The 25,527-nt window shown below is 38.3% G+C and overlaps 1 protein-coding gene and 1 pseudogene across 1 annotated transcript in view; one reads left to right on the top strand and one right to left on the bottom strand.

The window, feature by feature from the left end:
• The window catches only part of LOC112412412 (ferritin light chain pseudogene), a 33,100-nt pseudogene extending 19,564 nt beyond the window's left edge, over positions 1-13,536 (bottom strand).
• The window catches only part of THSD7B (thrombospondin type 1 domain containing 7B), a 1,119,563-nt gene that overhangs the window by 427,745 nt on the left and 666,291 nt on the right, over positions 1-25,527 (top strand). The gene's annotated exons all lie outside the window — the stretch shown is intronic.

The following is a 25,527-nucleotide window of genomic DNA, read 5'->3' as shown; positions in this document are numbered from 1 at the left end:
ATCTGAGAAAGTGAAGCCAGTGCAGAAAGATGTAGAGAGAAGATCAATAATTAAGGGGTTGGAGGGAAATACGTGTGTGTGTGTGTGTGTGTGTGTTTGCGTGTATGCACGTGTATAAGTATGTGTGCACATGCACATGCAAACATTAGTACAGCCCTAGGAATATAAGCCTTACGAGCCACATTTTTTAAAAAGTTGAAGTATGGTTGATTTACAATGTTGTGTTAGTTTCAGGTGCTTACAGCCACATTTTGCAGATGAGGAAATCATTGTTCAGAAAACCTAGCCGTTTGGTCAAGATTAAATAGCTACTTACATGATAGACTGAGAATTGAAGCCTTAGTTCCAAACCATCATACCTTTTTCTTTATGAGACTGCCTCTCGTCATGGTGGTGGAGAGTCCGTTCGAACTAAATACTAATTAATTGCACTTTCCTGGTCTTTCTTTTATGATTCTAGGGTGTATTCACAGCAAACACAGTCATTGTAGTTCTGCTCTGTGCTCTAGGAAGGTGATATTTTCTCCTCCACATCCACGTGACTCTCGGTGGTATGAGGCATGGAAAGCTTTTCTGTCTAGAAAAAGTGTCACAAAGAGTGTTGAGTCAAACACTAGCCAATAAAAGTCTATATTATTTCATAGTCTATAAAATATTCCATGTTAATAACAAAAAAAGCATAGTGTGTTGTTGCCCAAAACAAACAGCAGCAAAATTAAGTTAGGACTAGCTTTTAATGTATAACACTTATAGTATATAGGTATATTTAGTTAAAAGGTTTTACTAGGTGTGGGAAACAGTAGTGGAGTTTTCAAGTGACATTTTAGACACTTTAAAAATTATTTAATGATGGTAATAATTCTGCTTTTTATTTCAATTACACTTAATGTAGATTTACTGGCTCTAAGATTTTTAAAGATTACATTTGATGTAGAGAGTACTAATTCTGATGTTTATTTCAGTTACATTTGTAACTTTTTTCTTGATATAGTTATATCCCATTTATGTCTCTTTGGTATAATTTTCTAAAGTCCTACCACCAGAAGTAATACACTTGTTAGTGATGATTTACCTGAACCCTAAACTCATTGATCCATTTTTAGCTCATTATGGAGATCAAAGAGTGAGATAGAAGGGTAAGGAGAAAGGAAGAAAGTTATTTTCCTAAAGAATTTACTAAAAGTTGGAAGAGATATAGAAGTTGAAGAAATGGATACTTGGATATATGAATGAATCTCAACATTGATTCCTTGAGGTGGAATTTCTTGGAAGATATAGAAACAGTGAAGGTACAATGTGAATACTTAGAGTTGGGGAGAAACACGGTGGTAAGTGAGCAAGAGGGATCAGTAGTTCCCCTTTCTGGCCACCAGGGGGTGGTAATGTCCCAGAGAAGCTTGGAGGACACCACAGGCAGCAGGGCTGACTGGGGTGTAGATAAAGCGTTGGTGGCGCTGCGAATGATTAAACGAAGGGAAAAGCAGTATTTGTGAATCTGTTTTCTGTCACTCAGGGAGTATCTTAATAGCAGACTTTATTCAGGGGGTAATTACTTCATTTATAGCTTGCCTATTTTATTTCTGTTTAGCACTCAACTACTTCATTGTTTCTTTAATACATTTTTTTTGACAAAGATAGACTTTATTTTTTTTCCCATGCCTTGTTTTTTTTAATTGAAGTATAGTTGACATACAATGTTATGTTAGCACCGTGATTCATATATATATATATATATATATATATATATATGTATATGTATATATATTCTTTTTCAGATTTTTTTTCCCTTATAGATTACTATAAAATATTGAGTATAGTTCCCTGTGCTGTATGGTAAGTCCTTGTTGGTTATCTATTTTATGTATAGTAGTGTGTATGTGTTAATCCCAAACTCCTAATTTATCCCTCCCCCTCCGTTTTATACATTCTTAAATAGGTTAGACTCAGAAAACACAAAAGCTAAATTCAGATCTACTGTGACTGCTACCTAGTAGCTGTCGTAAAAAAATTCTTAATTTGTGAAGAGACTCCTGGATTTTTTATTATTGATCGATGTTAATTACATGAGTCTCATTTCTATAATCAATATCTTTCTGTCTGTCCCCTTTTTTCTCTGCTTCCCCTACCCATCCCCACCCCCAGTCATTTAGCATTATCATAGAAATGGACTGTCCACCCTTCTTTCATATTCTAATGCTGAATTGTATTAACCTAATTGGTAGTGGACCTAATTGATCAAATTTTAAACCAATTCCTAATCTTTTCTACTGACCTCAAGTGGCAAGTAAATAAGAAACAGGTATAAAACTACATGGATCTTCCAAATCCATAGCTATTTAGGTTATGCTGTTAATTGAGGTTCCCAAACTAGAGGATTATTAATTTTCCCCTCTTTGGAGATACATCAGTTCACAAATTCAGACAGTTTGTCACGTAGCCTTTCTCTACAAGCCAGTCCATGCAAAAGGCATTAGTCTAATTAAATTAGGGACTATTAAATCCACAAATTTGCATACAAAGTTAGAAAAATCAATGTCTTATTAGTTTCAAAACCTTTTATCTAGCTCCTTTGAATTTTTTTTAGTATCTTTTTGTAGTAAAAATTTCGATTTAAAGCTTTCCAAAAATTGGTGATCAATAATTGTTTACTAGTCACTGAGAAATTCATTAACCTCTGTACTTACTGCATTGCCACGTATCTGTATTGAACTCTCTTCTAATCACCACATTATTCTTGGCTGAAAACACATTAGCTATAAAATCATAAAATGAGAAACATAACATTTATAAAGACTTTGTTTAGGTATAGTAGTTAATGGATTGTGCAGAACTCTGGAACACTCTCTCATTTCCAGTAAAAATAAATTTATATCTTTCATTGTTTTACACTTAAACATGGATAACTTCACTGCTTTATCTTCGCATAAACAAATTATTGTCAAGTGAATTTGTACACCCACAGAATTTTTATGTGTCCGGAAAGATGCAGGAATCTTAGCCTCTTCTGTAGATGAAGATAGACAACAGTTGTATATGTACCAGGGAAAATTCATTTTTAATAAAAAGAGATTATTGGTCAGCATTAACTTTAGAAAATAAATATAGTGTAGCAAAAAGAAATTACGCATACCTAAGCCATTTTAGTATTTTAACATGTAATTTCCCTTTTTTTTTCTGGGCGCATGTTAAATTATAATCATTTTAGCCTAGCTCAAAATTTCTACCAGTCCATTCTATAAAAACGCTAAATCATATGTATTTTGATTTTTATTCTTAGAGCACATGATAATTTTAGCTAGTGAATAGACAGGCTAATACTCACTTACAATTCATTATTTCTAGAACTTTCAAGAAACTTAAAATTAAGATGAATGTAAAAGATGTTTATATTCTTTCAAGATAAAATTGCAGTATTTATGCAGACTATGATTATGAGAATAGGCTCATATGTCAAAAGACAATTAGGGGTTCATTTTCAGACTTAAATCATCCAAAGATTTTTGAGCAGTGATTCAGATGTAAAACTACCTTCTTGTCTATGTTTTAACTTCAGCTAATGTTGGTACTTATGCACAACTCTGCTCTTTCTCCCTTTGGAACTTTTCTTCATAGGCTTTGTGTCAGATGGACCTTCTTGAACTACCTCCTAGTGGTTGGGAAAATTACCATACTTTTCTGAGCCTCAACTTTTTCATCTATATGATGGGGGACCTTAAACCTGTATCATGGCATTGTGGTGAGGGTCTGATGAGGAGAATCTATAGAAGGTGTTTAGCACATACTAATAACAATGTAGTTAAGCTATTTTTTTTTTTTTTTTTGCGGTACGCAGGCCTCTCACTGTTGTGGCCTCTCCCGTTGCGGAGCATAGGCTCCGGACGCGCAGGCTCAGCGGCCATGGCTCATGGACCCAGCCGCTCCGCGGCATGTGGGATCTTCCTGGACCGGGGCACGAACCCGTGTCCCCTGCATCGGCAGGTGGACTCTCAACCACTGCGCCACCAGGGAAGCCCTAGTTAAGCTATTTTTATTGTCACTTTTGTTCTTTTTAATGTAGGGGATAGAGCTAGATGGAATATATTGAATATATCCTAGGATCCACCAATCGCTAGCCACTTTAAGCTATTTGTATAGCAAAAGAATGAATGAATTTAGGGACACATGTTTGTAACTTGATGGAAAAATCCCATGGGCTAAAAGCAGACTATTGAGATACACTGGGAGCTCAGTGTCATTTCTCCAATATGAGAAAATCAGATGTAACTAATATAATTTGCTCTTCCCAAAGCTGTGATGAATGCTAGCCAAGTTCATACTTTGGAATAAATAAGAACATGGGGAAGAGAAGGAAGGTTATACTCTGTGAAGATTGCCAGGGAGTAGAGTTAAGGAACACTGATGGTCACACATTTTTTGGTATATGCAGAGATATTTGTTAGATTTTGGAATAATTATATAAGAGATAATTTTGAAGATCCTTTAATGACAATGATTGTCAAGACCATCTTCCCTCCCTTTTTTTAAAACAGCTTTATTGAGATAGCATTCTTGTACCATAATACTTGACCATTTATAATATTTGTTATACAGTTGTATTCTAGTTTTAAAGTTTTTGTCACTCCCCAAAAGAAGCTCCATATCTATTAGCAGCCATTCCCTATACTACCCAGCCTGTTATAGGCAACCACTAATCTATTTCCTTTCTTTCCTCAGTTTTGAGCCTTTCTCTTGCATTTCCTCTGATTAGAATTTCTACTCCATTCCCTCTGGTTTACTCCATTTTGCCAGTAAATGGTTTTTGCTTTGCCATTTCTGTCTTTTTGTCCCATCATCTCGTTCCCACACCTTGCTAAACCCTGTCCCTCTCTTTTCTACCTGTGTAGAGCCAATTAATCCTAGTTCACATTTCATCTACTCTGTAAAACCTTTGCTGACATCAAGGTGAATTGAATTATGTCTCCTCTGAGCTTGGATCGCTCCAGTTGGCAGGCATATTTTATACAGGGTTGTGCTAAACCTTCTGCAGTTTTAAACTGAAATCTTATTTAATCGTTTGTATATTGGCATTATTTTCCCAAATTAGTTACTGGATGCTTGATCTATAAGTATCCTACAGAGTATTTAATGGTTCCTTGTATGGCATTGATATTCAGTAAATGTTTGTTGATTTTTATCTCAAAGCACAAATTAATGTTAACTGTCATCTCTATTCACTCATCTGCTTGACACAGTTGCCCAAATTAGTCTTTAAGTCATCTACGTTTTGTTATGACGAAAGAGATCTGCTTCTTGGACCCATGGTGGATACTTCTTGTCTGGAAAAAACTATGACCTCACTAGCAATTGAAGAGATCTTGAGTTTAACTATATTAAAGAAACAGTTGAGTCGAGTGCTCGCTTGATTTTGTGATTGAGTAAATAACATACTTGCCATAGTTAAGAGATGGTCTTAGGTAGGTGCATCCCATAGGGGTAGGGTTTGTGTCAAGACATACTCCACTCCTACCCAACTTGATGAAGTTTGAGTTGGGGTAAAGGAAAAATACAAGGGAATTTCGAGAGGTGAAAGAAGTTCACCCAAAAGTATGAGGTACAGGAAGGGGTGAGAAGTCCAACTCCATTAGACTTAAGCTGTGCTTTGGAATCTGCATTTTGCCTACGCTGAAGAGATGCTGATGAGGAGGGACGGTCTGGGGATAACCGGAGAGGCAGTGCTAGGAGAGAATGAAGCACCCATCCTTTCTAAACAGCTGCATGTGGGATTTTAAGAGGAGCCAGTCTTGAAAAGAAGGAAAATAAGCCTGAGTCACTGAATAACCAAGAATGCTAAGGCAGGGTTGGAGAAGGAAGGGAAATATGCTGAACCCAGAACTGAGGAGCTGATGGAAGATGAAGGCATAGTTCAGTTCAAGTTTATGCTTCAGTGACGAAAGGCAGTCAGAAATGTCTTCTTTTCGTTCATTTAAAACACTTATCTAAATGAGAAGGAAATCCAAAAAAGAGGGGATATGTGTATACATTCACTTACCTTTGCTGTACAGTAGAAACTAACACAATATTGTAAAGCAGCTATACTCCAATAAAAATTAATTAAAAAGAAAACAATACCTTTTCTTTCTGTTCAACTTGAAACAAACCAAAGAAAAACCCCACTTAAACCTTAATATTTGTACTGGCCTTACCCCATTTCCCCTCACATACAATATTTTAATTTATTCCATATGTATATTATACCCACACGCATACAGATTCTTCATGTGTTTGGCTTTTATTCAAGCACTTGTAGTGCGTAGGATCTGAAATAGATGTTCTTTTCCTTTAGTCTGGAGTCACAGATAATGTTCTCTGCTTTTGTTACAGCAGGGATTAGACTGTATTGAAACACATTTTCCCTTTCTGTTCCACGGCGCATCACTGGGGGGGTTGTTATTTGATGCTGTAATGAGTGGACAGAGCTTTTGAAAAGAAAAAAATGAAATGAAGACCCAAGTTGATGAAGCCCTCATTGTGTCCGTGTCTGTAATAGAGTAATTCGATGAACAAACCAGTCTGACTCTGTGTGGCATAACAGAGGTCGTTGCCAAAATAGAATTTTTGTTCTCACGCAGACTCTAATCACTAGAGAATTAATGGGGGGAAAAGGAAAATAATACAACCCACAGCGCTATAGAAATCAAGATACATCTATGTGCCTTGACCATAGCAATGAAAAGGATCTTACATAACTTCTTAGCTATTCCTTGATTCACTACCGGCCACTCATCCACCTGGCCATGCAAAACTAGATTCCCTGGCATCTTTCCTGAGTTGCTTCCTTTCAGCAGGTTCCAATCAAAATGAATTTCTTATCCCTTTCATTGGCTTCATAATTTGTCTGGTTATCTGAGCTTGCAGTCCTGTAGCTGCAAGTTGCCTTGACTCAGTTCCCTCATTTGTCTCCCAAGTCCAATTCATTTCTGTGTTAGTTTAAAAATTTCTTCAGATTGCCTTTGCATTCCTATTGCTGCCACCCTAGCAGCAGCCTTCAGATTTTTCTCCATTGTGTGTATATGTTCTTTATCAATCAGTTCTAGCATGGAAAATATTCGATTCATCTTCCCCAGACACAGTTGCTCTTATGTTATCATACTACTGGGATTTTTAACTATCTCCCCCCGTCCCATTACCTATAGTTAAGCATCCCCTTCACTTTCACCTGGCATGCTGGCCTTTACGACTTTGTTACCTTTTGCCCCGTGATTTTCTAATACCATTCTTGCCAAGTTGGATCTTTCCTATTACCATGAATGTGGTGTACACTTTCCTTATCACCAGCTATTTCTTGAGGCTTAGCTCATCTCTGTCTCTTCCATGAAGGCTTCCTTTCTCTCTGACCAACAGCAATGATCTTTTTCTTTATGGAACCATCATAGCATATTCTCTCTCTGTTATAACATTAATATAATGTAGATGCCTCTCACCATCTCACATCTGGACCGTTTGTTCCCCTTCATTTTGTTTCACAGACACAGATTATACCCCTAACTCTGTTCAGCCCTCTTGTGAAGGGGCAGCATTTATTAAAGGGATCTCCAGACAAGAGAATTTAAATTATATAGTACTCCCTCCCCACTACCCGCACTGACTGCCACTGCCATCTCATCCCAGAGTACTCACTGGTGACCCAGAGCTTTTGTTTTTGTACAGATAAGGGATTGCATATAGTAATGTGTATGACTGCTATCCTAGCCAGGAAATCCTTCCTTGTGTATAATAAATGGGGTCTGAAAAGCTAACCCTCAGATAGGTCTTTTTTGTATAATCTTAATATCTGTGATCGTATACAGCTGAGAGAAAGTCTTTCTTCAACCAGGGAAAATATTGGAAGCTTTTTTGTTTTCTATTTATTGTTGTGTTTTCAGCTATCACCACATTGAAAAGCAAAATTGGAGAGGTGAGAAATGGCACAGATGTGATGGGTAGTTAGAAATATTTGGTTAATTGAGATTTTTGAAGAATTATGGAGATTAGTTTTCTTCTCATGATATGTAGTCTCTGATATATTAAATAATTCTTTCACCTTTAAAAAAAATTCCTTAAGCACACGGGTAAGGGAACCATGTTTCAAATGATTTTTCAAATTTGTTGGAATGCCTTCATAAACAATGCTACCTGTTATAACACAGAAAAATACGTCAAATGTCCGTCAGGGGTTCTTTCCATTTAAGTTACTCTGTTATAGGTATGACTTCCTGATGGAGAGACAGGTTAAATCTTAGAATTTGTGATAACAGCCCACCCTTATCAGAGATTATCCAATTTGCAGATTATTTTGGTTTTCCTCTTCTCTTCTGTTTGTCTTGTCCCTGGTCATCTCCCATTAGATGAAGGAACAAGAGAAGGGAAATCCTACTTTCATCATTGATGCTAAGATGCACACACATACGTATCAGACTGAACTATCAGACTGAACTTTTGTAATCTGTTAATTTGCATAAATCATGAGGGATTTCTATAGATCACTTTTTACATGATTGTGGCTTTGCATGTAATAATTGATGCATTTTCCTCTGTCATTTTTTCTGTCTTGGAAACTTGGCACCCCAATTTAGACCATTCACAAATATGTCTCTCCCTGCCATGTTCCAACTTGCATGGGGATGTCCTGCAGGCACGTCACACTGATGTATCTATCCCAAATGGGCTCTTGTCACCTCTGCCCCACACCTGAGAGTCCTGCCTTTGTGAATGATGACACCATCAGCTCTCTGTTGATACGAACATCTTCCTTTTCCTTGTAAACTAAGTCTTATCAGCATTGTAGTAAAATCTAAGAAAGCACAGGTAGTAACTTCCAGAGCTACATGATGGTGTTTTACTAGAGAGGATGGTTTGATAGTGTTGGTGGGTTTTTGAATTCAAATATTTCAGGTAGGGTAGTTGCCAGTATTATCATTTTTCCTTGATGGTCAGAAAAAAGAACTATCACAATTTCAACCTAAATCATAAATCAGCTTCTCTCCGCCATTGCAATGCAAGTAATTTATCATCAAGATTTAAAAAAAAAATCTAATATGTTTTAAATAAAGAGGGGCCAGGAAAAAAATAGCACTTATAATGAACTCATTTAAATCCCATTAACTAAATATATTTCAGTGGATCATGATATGGAAATAATTTGGGGATTTAAATTGTTCTTCTTCAGATTAATTGTTTTAATGACGTTTTCCTGCACTTGAATATGAGTAATGTACTGTAGCTTCCATTTCTCAGTTTCCATAAAAAAAAAATAACATATGCACTGAGAGACATAGTCCGGGCAGAAGACTTTCTTAGTTGAGTGTATTGTTTCCTTGTTAGTTATTGACTCTCCTTTCCTAGAAATCTCTGAGCTGATTTAAGTGCAGGCTTGTTCAGTGGCAAAGGATTAATCTTTGGAGTGTTTTGCATGTGAGTAAGACAGTAAATCATCTAAGAGACCCAAATCCGTTTTAGTATTTTTCCTCTTTGTGAATTAACTTTGTCAAATGCATGATTTACTGGCACCTCTAAAGAGGTTCTTCGAAGAATCTAAAATTCTTCATGAATTTTATGTTGAATATAAATAACAGAAAGGTGTTATTCTTTTGTTGTCTTGATCATGTTCTCTCGAATCAAGTACTGTGAAGACTTTGAGCCCATTTCACCTTTGACCTTGGACGTCCTATGAAGTTTGACTCTCTAGAGATACCCGTGTAGAACATTAAGATAGTGGGTTACCTTCTCCCTTGTGTATATCTGAAATTTGCTATTAGTGGGAATAAAAAATTCATAAACCGCTTAGAATTACAGTTTCATATGGATTCTTCCAAAGCAAATGTTTATGGTAATTTATAACTTTAACCAAACCACATTAGATAAATCATGTCGTTTGGCTAAAGGTATACATTCCTTAGGAAAAAAATAAAGACCAAGGTAAATAAATTAATATGTGATACTGTGTTGGTAACATGGCAAGAGACTTTATTTATTACTGATCCAATAAAAAGTGGCAGAACATTACAAAAATAAAGGAGAAGTATATAGAGAAAAAACAGTAATATAAACATGGTTAAAATCTTTCACGTACAGTTTTTAACTTGTACTTTGAGAAAAAAAGGAATGGATAGTCGAAGCCCCTCTGTAAGGATGAAAATTCGCTCTTAGATTAATTTTGTAGGAAAGACAAACTTCTTTATTAGACTTAAAGGCTAAATAACTCCTTTAAAACCCTGCTGCTTAATCCGATTACTGGTTTCAAAGAACACATTAAGCTATTTTAAAGAACAACTATTTTCAGGTTGGGGAACTTCTCTCCATACTAGGTTACAGTATTTACTACCCAAGTAATAAGGGACTCAAGCAGAGAAGCAGTAAGAAAGAATTGTATATCCTTATGCTTAAGCTTTTCTGGTACATGTAGAGGTTATTTCTAGAGTTATTTTGTTATTATGCCACTTAGGTGTAAATGTGTGCAGTTCATTGGTGAGGAGTCACATGGGTCAGGTTTAAATGAGGCATCATAGCGGAAGAGAAATGACCCCCAGAGCCACTTCCCCATTGTCTTGCATCAGCCAAACATCACTTTGCTCATAAATTAATCTCCTCAACCCTAAAACACAAATAAGCATCTATTCTGAAAGCACCAATAATTCCTAATCCTTAAATAGCTTTTTTATTCTCCTCTGAGAATTTCATGGACATTACCTTGTTTACTATGCTCACTCTTTTCTAAGGGACTGAGAGTTGTCAAAATTGTCCACGTTGCCAGAGCTGGAATGGAAGAGATGTAAGATATTTGCTTAGTGACAAATGTGTCAGAAATACAGCCTCACCCAGTCATCTAAATAGTGATACATTTCAGGATTTTATTCTAGAATCGTATTCTAGGGAATGAGAGAGTTAGACGGTTCATTCAGTTATTCACTCAAAAATTGCTTAGAGGATTATTTATTGACACAGACAAGTAAGTGCTGGGAAAATAAGGCATGATCCCTGCAGTCACTGAGTTTGCGAGAGAGTAATCAGATATTTTTAAGAAATCATTACTCCATTCATTATGAAGTCTTGATTGTGAAATGTGCTCCAAAAGAGAAAAATGGGCTACTGAAGGAGTTTAATGGGTGTGGGAGATGAATCTGCCCTGGGAGTCAGGAGATTCCCTGAAGAGGTCACATTTCAACTGAGATTTAAAGAAATCCATCAAAGGGTAGCCGGGTGAAAAAAGGTAAAGCGTTTCGCAATCTTCCTTGGTCTTCTCATCTCATAGTGATTTTCCTCTTCATTTGAACTATTGACCAGTTAGTGTCTCTGCCTTGTTTTTAAGACATCACATAAAAGCATTCCTATTCTTTGTCTTATAGTTTTCTCTCTTGCCTCTTCTACTAGACTGTAAAGGAATGCATTTCTGGGTTCTCAGCCTTTAGCCTACAGTATCCAGATTTTTTGTTTTTCATTGAGCGTTTGCATATGGTTGTCTGTAGTAAGTTCTTTTTGTGTTTGAATAGGCTCTAGAGTTAAACCATTTTGTTTTTTATCGATAGATTGTAATCTTGCCTTCTTAGTTGTTATTATCCTTCAAGTCCACATATTCGTATTGATTTTTAGTAGAGGGAGCCTGGAAGACGATTTTGGAGAGTGAAGGGAGGACCAGTCACACTAACGGTGTGGAAATGAGGACGGCCCACTGGTGAACCTGAGTCCCAAATTGGGTAACTCCGACCTTTTTTGTAACCAAAGACTTAGTGACAGAATTGTGTGCAGTTTAAGGTGAATTTCAAATAGCTAGAATATATTGGGTCACCTTGATAGAGCTGATGTATAAAAGGAAATTTCGAGAACTATTGTTTGCTCTGATCTTTAACTGAGTAAGTTTTAGCCTGTAACAGCCAACTGTAACTTAATTTAGAATATCACCTAGCTAAATTAGCCTCACTCCAGAAAGGAATTGGATTTGATATGACTAACATAATCTACTCTGTATAGATTCTTCCTATGTGTTAATAATAGCTTCCCATGCTCCTTAAAAAGGAAGCTCTCAGAGAAACAGATATGCCACCTCCGGAAATCCACTCACAGAATCAGTCTTCAGAGTTCCTATAAAGCTGTAGTTGCCTGACATTTTTAAATTTTTTTTTTGGTAATAATTAGTTTTAGGATGTGAGTTTTTTTTTTAAATCAAATTTTTTTATCTCAACCACTGCGCCACCAGGGAAGCCCAGTTTTTTTTTTTTAAATCAAATTTTTTTGGATTTTAAAATCTCCAGAAATTTCTCAGAGTGTTGTAGATGAAGGATGTGGATATAAAAGAAGGACAAAAGTGAGGGCATTTCATCTGTAGAAAAGAGGAATATAAAAACTACATGTTTTCTTGCACATAAAAAAGTGAAGGTTCTTACTCTCAGGCAGTAGAAATTTTAAAAAAAAATCAGGCATAGAGTAAGATTAAATTCACCCTAAATTTTTAAAATACATAATGGGGCCAGCCGCATGAATTCTGAGCTAAACCTTTGATCTCAAAGGTACTTTGCAAAGCAGATATGACTGGTTTTTAACTGCATGTCAGCAAAATCAATCCTTTGGCATCACACACCGGCAGTTTGGCCCTGAGTGAGAATGGAACTTATGCTGGCTAAAATGGAAAATGTGGTTATATGGTTTGCAAATCTGAAAGAGATCTCTCAGCTCTTTGCGCCTGGAAACGTCGCAGCTTTGCCTGTTGGTCTCACTGATAGCAGTCCACCTCTCTGTTTTATCTGGCAAAGTGTTCTCCTGTGGTGAGTGTACTGTAAGATTTTAATTAGACTTAACGTAGTAGCCATTTGAGGTTTAGGCCCATCCAACATCCGTTGCCCCTTCCTCTGGTTACAGTAGTTCAAGTTCCCACTGCCTCCCTCAGGTTGTGTTCAGGAAGGGCTTCCCTCCTGAATCCAGAGGGGAGCATGTGAGTTGGTCTGGCCAATCAGTGTCATTTAGTTCCTATGTTGGTTCATTTAGTTATTCCCAGACCTTGGGCTGGTGTTGCCACAAAGAGACATGCTTTTTCAACCAGGAATTGATTCCGAGAGGTCTTGTGAAGCCAGCCTGGAGGAGAGCAGAGCTGAGAGATGGAGAGGAACTAGGTCCTTACGGTACCCTATGAACCCAGAACCCTGCTGTGGCTATTGTAGACTTTTCAGTTACATGAGCCAATACAATCTGTTTTACCTTGACTGGTTCAGTTATCATTATCATTAATATTTTCTTCCAGAAACTTTTAGCAGAGTCCTGATAAATAGTTTCATGGGTCAGACTAAAGCATTTCATTTTCTTTATTGTTATATTGCAAAGAGCCTCCTGAGTTTTGTGTTTTGTATTTGGATGAAAACACTCTACATCTGAGTGAATGTGGTCATGTACATTTCAGTATTGCACGTGATGCCAGAGGTCATCACCTGTGGGTAAAGTGTGAAAAACGTAAGCTGAATGATAGTCCAAAGCTAGAGGGACTCTTGACAGATTGAAAGGCTGTACTCGAATAGTGAGAATTGAAGCTGCCATATTAACCAATACTCGTTGCTAACAGTGTGCCTTAGGGCTGTTAATAGTTTAAATCTGGTCAGTATTTCTCTCAGCATCTTGAAATTAGCCATTAATGGAGATATTATGAGTTGGACACAAAGCTGAAAGTGATGATTAATATTTCGCATACCTAAATCAGGATATGCAAAGGTCTCCAATAAGTAGAATAATTATTTTACGTAACAAGGTGAAATTTAACAGAGTTCTAATTTTTTACAATGGAACACAGTGGTAAGATTTGTCACGCTCGTTTTTCTTATTAATTACAGCATTTTTAATGCATTTACCAAAACAAATTCATATTTCTTTCCATCTGAATTAATTTACTTTGCGGAAACAAGTTCAAATGCAGAAGTAATGAACGAGGAGATGGAAGAAAGATATTTTCGAGTTTATCAAAATGCAAATACTGGAAGCTCCATTTTTGAAAAACTAAAAGCAAAAGTAGCTCTAAGAATTTCTTTAGGTAAAGATCTAGAGTTATGTCCTTCAAATAAGCTGCCGACTGCATGAGCACAGGATAGAGATGTTTGGTTTGTCAGCAGCGCTGTGAAAGTAATTCAGTGGTTTTAGTTGATTGCAAGAACAATATGATTTAATAGTTTGGTGTACTGGCCAAAATAGTTAATTTGGACACCTTGATTCAGATACATATATTGGTTTCACTCAGTAGGGAGGTAATGGTCACCTTTCATTCTGGGATTGTTATCCCACATCTGAGGAGTCAGGTGGTTGCTTTTGGCTTTGTGCTTGGCGGAGATTGACCAAAGTGTAGGGCTCAGAGGAAAGGGAGAACAAAGGAGACAGGATCTGTCAGTATTCTGAGGAAATTGGACACGTTTGCCTTAGAGGAATGAAGACTCAGGTGACATAATTGTCATTAAATATTCTAATGGCATTTATATGGGAGAGTGAGTCAGTATATTCTGGGCAAGCACTGGAGAGCAAAGCTGGGCCTGATATCTTAGAGGTAGGTTTCTTAGCAGGCTCCTAGTCAGAACTGCCCCAAAGTGGGCTGAATTTTCTCCAGAGTGGGTTTCAGACAGAGAAGCCTCAAGGTGGCGAGGAGGTGGTGGAGAGGGACAGTGCAGCTGACTTTTAGGATTCCCTCCATCCTGGGACTGTGGTGCATTCTGTCAGAAGTGGAATTGGTTTCAAGTGGTATCAGGGGCAGAGGTGCAAGGAAACCTAAGAGATTAGACACTATCTCGGCATCCTTAGCACATCTGAGAGTCAAGAGCTACTTTGATACAAGACAGTTTCAACTCATTTGCTTCAGTCATGATGATGTCATCATTTCCCGCTGCTTTGTCTGATGGTACAGCTTTCTTCCCAGACTAATAGTTGAGGTTGCTCAGGAAAGCAGAAATTGAGACAGGTAAGCTCCTACTCTCTCCTTGGAACAGCAGCTCAGCACTTTTCAGTCCAATTCACAGCATTTGTCGAAGTGCATTACTGAACTGCATTGTGATGTCCTGTCTCTTCTTGTCATGGAACTTCTCATTCTCTGAATTTACTGCATCACTTTGCCCCTAAACACAGGTTTTGGAGAAACCCACCACTTCCCGCATTCTCTTGAAATTCCCTGGTTGTCAGAACACGCGTTTCATGCACTTTTTCGAAGAACGCCTCTTATCTGATCAGAGGAGTCATCTGGAGTTTCCTTGTTGGTGTTTCAGCAGGGTGGGCTGAACTTCAAGTCACTTAAAGCCATTACTGCTCCTCGGCCAAATGTTTTCCGACCTGAGATCTGGGTGACCAGAAATAGAACACATATATAAAAAGAGGGAGGTGTTCCCTGTGAATCCTCCCATATATATATATATTGCAGAGATAGTTAGGGATGCTTCTATGCTTGAAATAATTCTGACATTTATCTCCAACTGGAGCTGAGGACTGAAAAGGAAAAGAAACTCTGGAGGGAGACTTCAGAGACAGGAATCAGAAATTCAGTTTCTGGAAAGGACTAGGACACCGGACTGGAGTAAGGATTACCTGATTCAGAATTTAAATCGCCCAGATTTAGAACTCAGAGCTGAAATGCTCACCATTCCGAGCTAGTGAGTTCTAGGTGGTGTTTGCGGTGATACTGCAACAGATGGATGACCCATGGCTCAGAGGAGGGAGTTCAGGGGATTGGGACCCAGACTGGAATGGTCTCCAAGGTCTCTTTCAAATGTAAGTTTCCATGGATTGTCCATCCTTGCTGGTAACACAAGGAAGGCTTTGGGAGGCGAATGCCTTTAGTCTTTCCATGAGCTTCTTCAGCTTCTCTCCATGCTTAGAAATGGATATTTCACTGCCCTTTCTGATAAGCGCCTTCAAAGAGCAGCTTTAGTGCACAGCCCCTAACGCCAGGGCTTCCCTAGCCAACACATCTCCTATCTTGTTTGTATGGAGAAATTCTGGAGCTGCCACTGTTACTTACAGTCCAACAAATAAAAGAATGGGGGGTGAGTGGGCTTCCTGGGCAGTGGGGGGCAATGACTTGCTTGAAAATATGAGTCCAATAGTTCTGGAAAATTCCCAGGTTCAAATTAAGGTTTCTGCTTCTGATGGAAAGCTGTCATGTTGACTTATAGGTGTTACTGGTATTTAGGCATATATTTTTCAATGTTAATAGTTAAACTAAGAGGGAATGCCCAGAACGCATCATTCCTGGCAGGATTTGTACCGTTTACTGTGGAGGCCTTCCAGCATATGTATGTCCAACTGAAACCAGGAGGCATTTATTATTGTGGATTTATCGATTCTTTAGCTTTATATTTAAGGAAGATAAATGATCACAGAGGAGGGAAGTCCGTGTGGGCTATTCGTGAACAGGGCATTGTGGTAAGCTCCATTTGCTATAATAATGGAAGAGCATAGAGGCCTTAGATGACTTCCAGTTACTTACTACGTCAGCAAGGGAATTGAGAACTAAAGGAAATGAATTTGAGAACTTAAAAAGATTTCTTAGATTTTGTACTCTTTGGATCTGTGGTAGGCAGAATAACGGCCTATTGGCCCACCTAGAACCTGGCACGTATTATGTTACGTAGCAAATGGAATTAAAGTTGTAGATGGAACTAAGTTTCCTAATCAGTTGAACTTGAGATGGGGAGATTATCCTGGATTTTCTGGATGGGCCTGATGTAATCACCAGGGTCTTTATGTGTGAAGGAGAAACAGAAGAGTGATTATCTGAGTGATGCCCCATGAGAAAGGCTAGACCGGCCATTGCTGGCTTTGAAGATGATGGAAGAAGGCTGTGACCAAAGAACACAGGCAGCCTCTAGAAGTTGCAAAAGGCAAGAAGGACATGGATTCTTCTCTAGAGCCTCCAGAAGGAGCATCGCCCCCGAGGACACCTTGATTGTTAGCAAAGAGGGTCTCTGGGGATGGTTGAATAGAAGAAAGGGAGGAGATAGGGGTTGCTGTGGCCTAGAGTAACTTCCCTAAGACTTAACTGTAGAAATACTCACAAGACATTTGAGGAAAAATTCCCAGTAAAATGATGTTACAGGACTATATATTTTTGCTGAGGAATTTAATAAAGATAAGTGATCTTTTCTTATGGAAATAAGTGTGCGGGGGTATTTTTTTGCCATTTGTGAAACATACATACGTGAGAAAATATAGAGAGAACTGAATCAATTTACTGTACAGCAGAAGTTAACAAACCATTGTAAATCAACTCTACTTCAATCAAACTAAAAAAACATACATACAGTTTGAACAAAGGAACTTAGAAACTAATACTTCAATTTTGATCATAAAATGTTTATTTTGAAGCTCAGTTTTTTTGTTGTTGGTGTGTTTATTTGTTGTTTGTTTCAACAAAGGATCAAAGTAGAAGTTCTGATGGAATGGCAAACGGAGATTATGTTACCGTTTTTGAACATTATATTCCAGAAATGGAGACAAGAGTTCAAAACAATGCTCTTTGGCACAAGAATTACATAATTAAAGCTATGTAACAGGGATGAATATATGAATTTTTACCATTGCTTTCCTGTCCCTACTCTTCATGGAAAAGTTTGGCTTGGCCTATATGGCCTGCATGCTCTCTTACATCTTTCCCACCCCACCCCTCCATTTATTTTGTCTATCACAATAATTAGTAGGGAAGAATAAGAGAAGGAAAGGTAGACAATTTGTTGGAAATGCTCAGGATTTGCTCGAGAGAAGTAGAAAGGAACGAAGACAACAGAAAAGGGAAATCAAGATGAAAGAGCAGAGCTGGTGCCAACCGAGTGTCACAGAAGTTTTGGTTGGGAGAGTTGTGAATAAATTGTGGTGGAAAGTTTCAAGGGTATCCCTGGGTGAGACAGTTAGTGAACAGAATTAGGACATGGTGTTTGTATGTTATGAATTGGATCTTCTCAGGTGTTCTTTGAGAGGCCTGAATAAATAATTCCTTTGGGTTACTAGACCTTATGTATGTGTGGGTTAATGTACTGAAATGGTGAGACTAGGCCACAGGGAGCTCTGCTCTTCATTTAGGTTACAGCTGTGTGCATCACCCTTTGGTAGAAAACATTGCTAGTCATGGTGGTTCAACCCAACCCTTCATCCGCTCTACAGTTCTACCTGTGCAACGGTACATAGCCGGGAAAGAATCCACAATTTTGTTGCTCAGTGTTCTCACTTAAAATTCCATACCCCGAAATTCCCATTGACATTCAATAATACCTAAGAATTCTATACATCTCCTTAGTAGATTCACTGTCTCACGCTCAAGACAACTGTTTCATATCTTCTATTTTTCCATATCTTCTTAAATCTTCAGCAGACTCGATTCTCCTTTTACTAAGAAAGGGATCAGAAGAGAATGTCCTCGTCTTTGGTCAACTTGCCTCCAGGCTAGACCTCGCTGTCTTTCCCAGTGGGGTAATTGTTTCTCCTTCCGGCTCGGGTGCCGTTCCCAACTGTGTGCGCCAGAATCTGCCCTCTCTTGACTTTGCAAGGGTGTCACTTTATTAACTATCTCTCTTCTTTTACATTATTAAACTTTTTCTTCTTTACTTGAACATTCTCATCCTTATACAAATATTCTATAACATCGCCCATCTGCAAACAAAACAAAAACAAAAATATCTCTCTAGCTATCATCTCCTTTCTCTTCTCTATATAGCAGACCTCCTTAGGAGGGCTGTTTATACTTCCTGTGTTTACCTCCCCCCATCCATTAATACTTTTACCCATTGCAGCCTGGTGTTTTTTTACACTGCTCATTTGAAATTGCCCTTGTTTAGGTCATCTTCCAAAATCCTAGTGTCCACTCTCTGTCCTCTTGTTACCTGGCCTTTCATGTAACACAGTTACTACACCTTCGTCTTGATACACTTTCTCAAATTAGTTTTCAGGACATCCTCTGTACAGGCACTGTTCTAGGCCCGGGAGTGATAAACACTAGACATGAATCCCTGCTCTCATGGAGTTGATATCAGATGAGATGGAAATAAACCAATGTAAGTAATAACATGCATGGTGATAAGTGCTGTGATGAAAACAGAGCATGGGGATGGAAAAGGAGTGCTCAAGGGATACAGTTTCAAATAAGAGGATTAGGAAAGTTCTCACTCAGAAGATGGCATCTGGGCAAAGATCTGAGGGAGAAGAAGGAGCAGCCATGAGGAAAGTGCTCTGGGTAGCGGGGACCAGTGCAGAACTCTCCCCTCTCAGTACGGCTTCTATCCACTTCACGTCAATGAAACTGCTTTCCTGAAGTTCACCAATAACTTCCTGATTGTCGGTGGCATTTTAAAGGTCCCTTCTCTGTCCATTCCTCCCTGACATCTCTGTTGTATTTGGCTGCATTAGTCTTGCTTCAATCACTTATTTTCCTGTCCAGCTGAGATAAGCTGTTTTTGTTTTTTTGCTTTTGACTTTTGTCTTTTATTTTCTTGGAACATATCTTAAAATTTCTTTTTATTGTGATAAGAACACTTACCATGAAATCTACTCCCTTAATGGGTTTCTTTTTTAAAAAAGATTTATTTATTATTTATTTTATTTATTTTTGGCTGCGTCAGGTCTTAGTTGTGGCACGTGGGATCTTCACTGAGGCATGTGGGATCATTCGTTTTGGTGCGCGGGCTTCTCGCTAGTTGTGGCGTGCGGGTTTTCTCTTCTTTAGTTGTGGCGCGCAGTCTCCAGGGCACGTAGGCTCTGTAGTTTGCAGCACGTGGGCTCTACTTGAGACGCACGAGCTCCGTAGTTATGGAGCGCGGGCTTAGCTGCCCCGTGGCATGTGAGATCTTAATTCCCTGACCAGGGATCCATCCCACATCCCTTGCATTGTAAGGTGGTTTCTTTACCACTGGACCACCGGGGAAGTCCCCCTTAATGGGTTTTTAAGTGTAAATATAGTACTGTTAACTAGGCACAGTGTTGTACAGCAGATCTCTAGAAACTGTTTAGCTTGCATAATTAAAACTTTATACCTGTGGTTGCTTGGGGGTAGGGCTGGGGGCAGTGGGGAGTTGCTAATCATGGTAATTTTTAAATGTTTTTTTCTTCTCACTTGTTAAATTTGTGAATTTCTTTTACTTTCTTCCTATAATGCTTTTTCTTCCTTCTTAACTCAAAGTTCCTTTTATGATATACCACATGTGGTTGGTACTTAATACATGATTTTTCAATAAGTTCACTAGAGATCTTTTTACTTCTCTAGATTCAGCTTTCACTTTTCTGTGCATACATCTTGATTCTTCTGCTGAGCTAGCTTTCCTCCTGAGTAGATGCTTTAATTTTCCAAGACCGTATTGGGATTTTTTTGCTTGATTAATCAGCTTCTGTCTCATTATCTTCCCAGTGCTTAAAATTGAGCTCTTGTCCCTCTCCAGGATCTCCCCATCCTGCCTACCTTCTTTTTCACAGTGGTCTCAAGGATCTTGCTGTCTAGACTTCAAACCTCAGAGGTGGCTTTAGCTTTTGTCTCCCCCCTCCATCAATTTTATATTAATTCTTCCTAAACAACATTTCTTGATACAGATCCTTCACTTTCATTTTTGGCTCTGGTCTTATATCTTTTTGTCTTGACTACTGCAGTACCATGATCTCTGACCTGTGTTCTTTATCTTCTGTTTGTTTTCTTATCTCCTCTTCAGCTAATGAAAAAATCTAGCTCCATTCTACCATTCTCATGTTGTCTTTGCCATTCCTCTAATTCTTCCCAGACTGGTCTTTTTAGCGTCCTCTGAATATATTATTTAGCGCCATCTCTGTCTGGAAAGACTTTTTTCTTCTTTCTAAGCTCTATTCATCTTCTAAGACACAGATCATAAAAAGACTAGTTGTAAATGATTTCCTTTCTCTCGCCTATGTATGTATGTATGTATGTATCTACCCAAACATCCATACTTCCTCCTCCACTACTAAAGTCTCTGTCACTCATCATCTCTGTAACTCATTTATCCTTGCCTTTTATTTAGGTGCCATTCCCATTATACATGTCCCATGTCCTTGGCTAATGTATAAGCTTCTTGGGGAAGAAAATGATGCTTATGTTTTATTTGTCCTTTACAGTTCTCAGCATGGTACCTTGTAAGTGGGAGTTACTCAAAAAAACATTTCTTGGCTGGCTTGAAAGAAATGATTGCAATAGAATTATATTCTAAACGAGTATTTCAAGCCTATTGGGTATCTCTACAGTGTCACAGAGAGGGGCTTAAACTCAAAATAGCCAAGCAGGGACTTGCCTGGTGGCACAGTGGTTAAGAATCCGCCTCCCAGTGCAGAGGACACGGGTTCAAGCCCTGCTCTGGGAAGATCCCACATGCCGTGGAGCAACTAAGCCCGTGTGCCACAACTGCTGAGCCTGCACTCCAAAGCCCATGAGCCACAACTATTGAGCCCACGTGCCACAACTACTGAAGCCTGCGTGCCTAGAGCCCATGCTCCCCCAACAAGAGAAACCACCACAATAAGAAACCCGCGTACCATGATGAAGAGTAGCCCCTGCTTACCACAACTAGAGAAAGCCTGCGTGCAGCAACAAAGACCCAATGCAGCCAAAAACGAATGAATGAATGAATTTATTAAAAAAAAACAAACTGCCCAAGCAGTTCCTGTCATCTTCACCACCTTTCTCCTGTTGAATGTACTTTCTCACCTTACTTTATTGCCTTTCTGTACTAAATGGTGTATTTATCCTACTAGTCACCCGAATAACATCTTGAAGATATCTTCATTTCTTCTATTTCTCCTTGTTATTGATCTAATCATTCACCAAATCCTATTACTTCTATCTCTATTGTGATAACTCTCAGACCCATTCCTTCCCCCTCTTCTGTCATTGTTCAAGACCTCAGGTCTTCTCCTGAGTTGTTACAATAACCCATCTCTCTACTTTTGATTTTTTCTTTTTCCCAGTCTTTTGCCTTATTCATGTATTCAGAATCTTTATGAATTTATTTTACTTTTTGTTGGTTGATATTCTTAGAGAAAATACATGTAAATGTAAGTTCATAGAATAATTGTGAAATGAGCCATGATGCAGCAACCCAGGCCAAGAAGTGGTGTATTTCCTATACCCCCATGTGCTCATCCTCATCAGCCAGAGGGAAGCATTTTCCATGATGTTTGTAATAATGTGTCCATTTCTTTACTTTAGAGGTACCACTGATGGATGGATGCTTCCCTAAAGAAAATAACTCAGTTTTCAACTTTATGTAAACTTTATGTAAATTAGATTATATTGTATGTGGATCTTCTGTGATTTGCTTCTTTCATTCCTCTCTGAGATTCATCCACATAGTGCCATATTGCTGTATGTTTTTATTGCTATATCATTCTATTGAATGAATATTCTACAATTTGTTTTCTCATTCTATTATTAATGAGCATTTGGGTTGTTACCATTTTTTACCATTGCAAATAGCGCTGCTCGGAACATTTTATAAACATATCATAATATGGATGTACATGAGTTTCTGTGGAATTTGCATTTGGGGTGGATTTGCTGGGCATGTATATCTTTTTTTTTTCCATTATGGCTTATTACAAGATATTGAATATAGTTCCCAGTGTGATACAGTAGGATCTTGTTGTTTATCGATGTTATACATAGTAGTATGCATCTGTTGATCCCCAACTCCTAAAACATCCCCCACCCCCTTTCCCCTCTGGTCACCGTAAGTTTGTTTTCCATATCTGTGAGTCTGTTTCTGTTTTTTAAATAAGTTTATTTGTATCCTCTTTTATATTCCACATATAAGTGATAGCATATGATATTGGTCTTTCTCTGACTTACTTTACTTAGTATGATAATCTCTATGTCCATCCACGTTGCTGTACTTAGTATGATAATCTCTATGTCCATCCATGTTGCTGCAAATGGCATTATTTCATTCTTTTTTATGGTGGAGGAATATTCCATTGTGTGTGTGTGTGTTTGTACACTTCTCCTTTTTCCATTCATCTGTCAATGAACATTTAGGTTGCTTCCACGTGTTGGCTATTGTAAATAGTGATGCTCTGAACATTGGGCTGCATGTATCTTTTTGAATTAGAGTTTTCTTTGGACATATAGGCATGTATATCTTTAATGTACTATTAATGACAAGCGTTTTTACAAAGTAAGGAAACCAGTTTACATTTGTTTTAGCATCACAGGGGTATCTGTATTATTCCATGCCCTAATGATATGTGGTATAATCAGGCTTTAAAATTTTTTTGTTTTTATTTGTGTGTATGTATGTGTGTGAATGTATATGTGTTTAAAGTCTTCTCTTTGTAGTTTTAATTTACATTTTTGTGATTACTGGTAAAGTTGAGAATCTTTTCATGTTTATTGTCCATTTGGATTTTCTTTTTGTTAAATACCTATTCAAATATTTTTGCAACAAAAAGAATAAAATACCTAGGAATAAACCTGCCTAAGGAGACAAAAGACCTGTATGCAGAAAACTATAAGACACTGATGAAAGAAATTAAAGGTGATACAAAAAGATGGAGAGATATACCATGTTCTTGGATTGGAAGAATCAACACTGTGAAAATGACTACACTACCCAAAGCAATCTACAGATTCAGTGCAATCCCTATCAAACTACTAATGGCATTTTTCACAGAATTAGAACAAAAAATTTCACAATTTGTATGGAAACACAAAAGACCCCGAATAGCCAAAGCAATCTTGAGAAAGAAAAACGGAGCTGGAGGAATCAGGCTCCCGGACTTCAGGCTATACTACAAAGCTACAGTAATCAAGACAGTATGGTACTGGCACAAAAACAGAAAGATCTATGGAACAGGATAGAAAGCCCAGAGATAAACCCACGCACATATAGTCACCTTATCTTTGATAAAGGAGACAAAAATATACAATGGAGAAAAGACAACCTCTTCAATAAGTGGTGCTGGGAAAACTGGACAGCTACATGTAAAAGAATGAAATTAGAACTCCCTAACACCATACACAAAAATAAACTCAAAATGGATTAAAGAGCTAAATGTAAGGCCAGACACTATAAAACTCTTAGAGGAAAACATAGGAAGAACACTCTATGACATAAATCACAGCAAGATCCTTTTTGACCCACTTCCTAGAGAAATGGAAATAAAAACAAAACTGAACAAATGGGACCTAATGAAACTTAAAAGCTTTTGCACAGCAAAGGGAACTATAAACAAGATGAAAAGCCAACCCTCAGCATGGGAGAAAATACTGTCAAATGAAGCAGCTGACAAAGGATTAATCTCCAAAATTTACAAGCAGCTCAGGCAGCTCAATATCAAAAAAATAAAAGCCCAATCGAAAAATGGGCAGAAGACCTAAATAGACATTTCTCCAAAGAAGATATACAAATTGCCAACAAACACATGAAAGGATGCTCAACATCAATAATCATTAGAGAAGTGCAAGTCAAAACTACAATGAGGGGCTTCCCTGGTGGCACAGTGGTTGAGGGTCCGCCTGCCGATGCAGGAGACACGGGTTCGTGCCCCGGTCCGGGAAGATCCTACATGCCAGCGGATCGGCTGGGCCCGTGAGCCATGGCTGCTGAGCCTGCGCATCCAGAGCCTGTGCTCCACAACGGGAGAGGCCACAACAGTGAGAGGCCCGTGTACTGCAAAAAAAAAAAACCTACAATGAGGTATCACCTCACACCACTCAGAATGGCCATCATCAAACAATCTACAAACAATAAATGCTGGAGAGGGTGTTCAGAATAAGGGAACCCTCTTGCACTGTTGGTGGGAATGTAAATTGATACAGCCACTATGGAGAACAGAATAGAGGTTCCTTAAAGAACTAAAAATACAACTACCATATGACCCAGCAATCCCACTACTGGGCATATACCCTGAGAAAATCATAATTCAGAAAGAGTCAGGTACCACAATGTTCACTGCAGCTCTATTTGCAATAGCCAGGACATGGTAGCAACCCAAGTGCCCATCAACAGATGAATGGATAAAGAAGATGTGGCACAGATATGCAATGGGATATTACTCAGCCATAAAAAGAAATGAAATTGAGATATTTGTAGTGAGGTGGTTGGACCTAGAGTCTGTCATACAGAGTGATGTAAGTCAAAGAGAAAAACAAATACCATATGCTAACACATATATATGGAATCTAAAAAAAAAAAAAAGTAAATGGTCATGAAGAAACTAGGGGAAGGACTGTAATAAAGACACAGACCTACTAGAGAATGGATTTGATGACACGGGGAGGGGGAAGGGTAAGCTGGGACAAAGTGAGAGAGTGGCATGGACATATATACACTACCAAATGTAAAATAGATAGCTAGTGGCAAGCAGCTGTGTAGCACAGGGAGATCAGCTCAGTGCTTTGTGACCACCTAGAGGGGTGGAATAAGGAGGGTGGGAGGGAGGGAAATGCAAGAGGGAAGAGATATGGGGATATATGTGTATGTACAGCTGATGCAATTATACTCCAATAAAGATGTTAAAATTAATAAATAAAGTAAGTGAGTAAGTTAGTTTGTTAGTTATGCTAGTGTCTCTCTCCAGTAG

This window comes from Neophocaena asiaeorientalis, unplaced genomic scaffold (genome assembly GCF_003031525.2).
Source record: "Neophocaena asiaeorientalis asiaeorientalis breed wild unplaced genomic scaffold, Neophocaena_asiaeorientalis_V1.1 scaffold102, whole genome shotgun sequence".
NCBI lineage: Eukaryota > Metazoa > Chordata > Mammalia > Artiodactyla > Phocoenidae > Neophocaena > Neophocaena asiaeorientalis.
The sequence above is the reverse complement of the archived record's forward strand: the minus strand, read 5'-3'. Positions and strand labels throughout refer to the sequence as shown.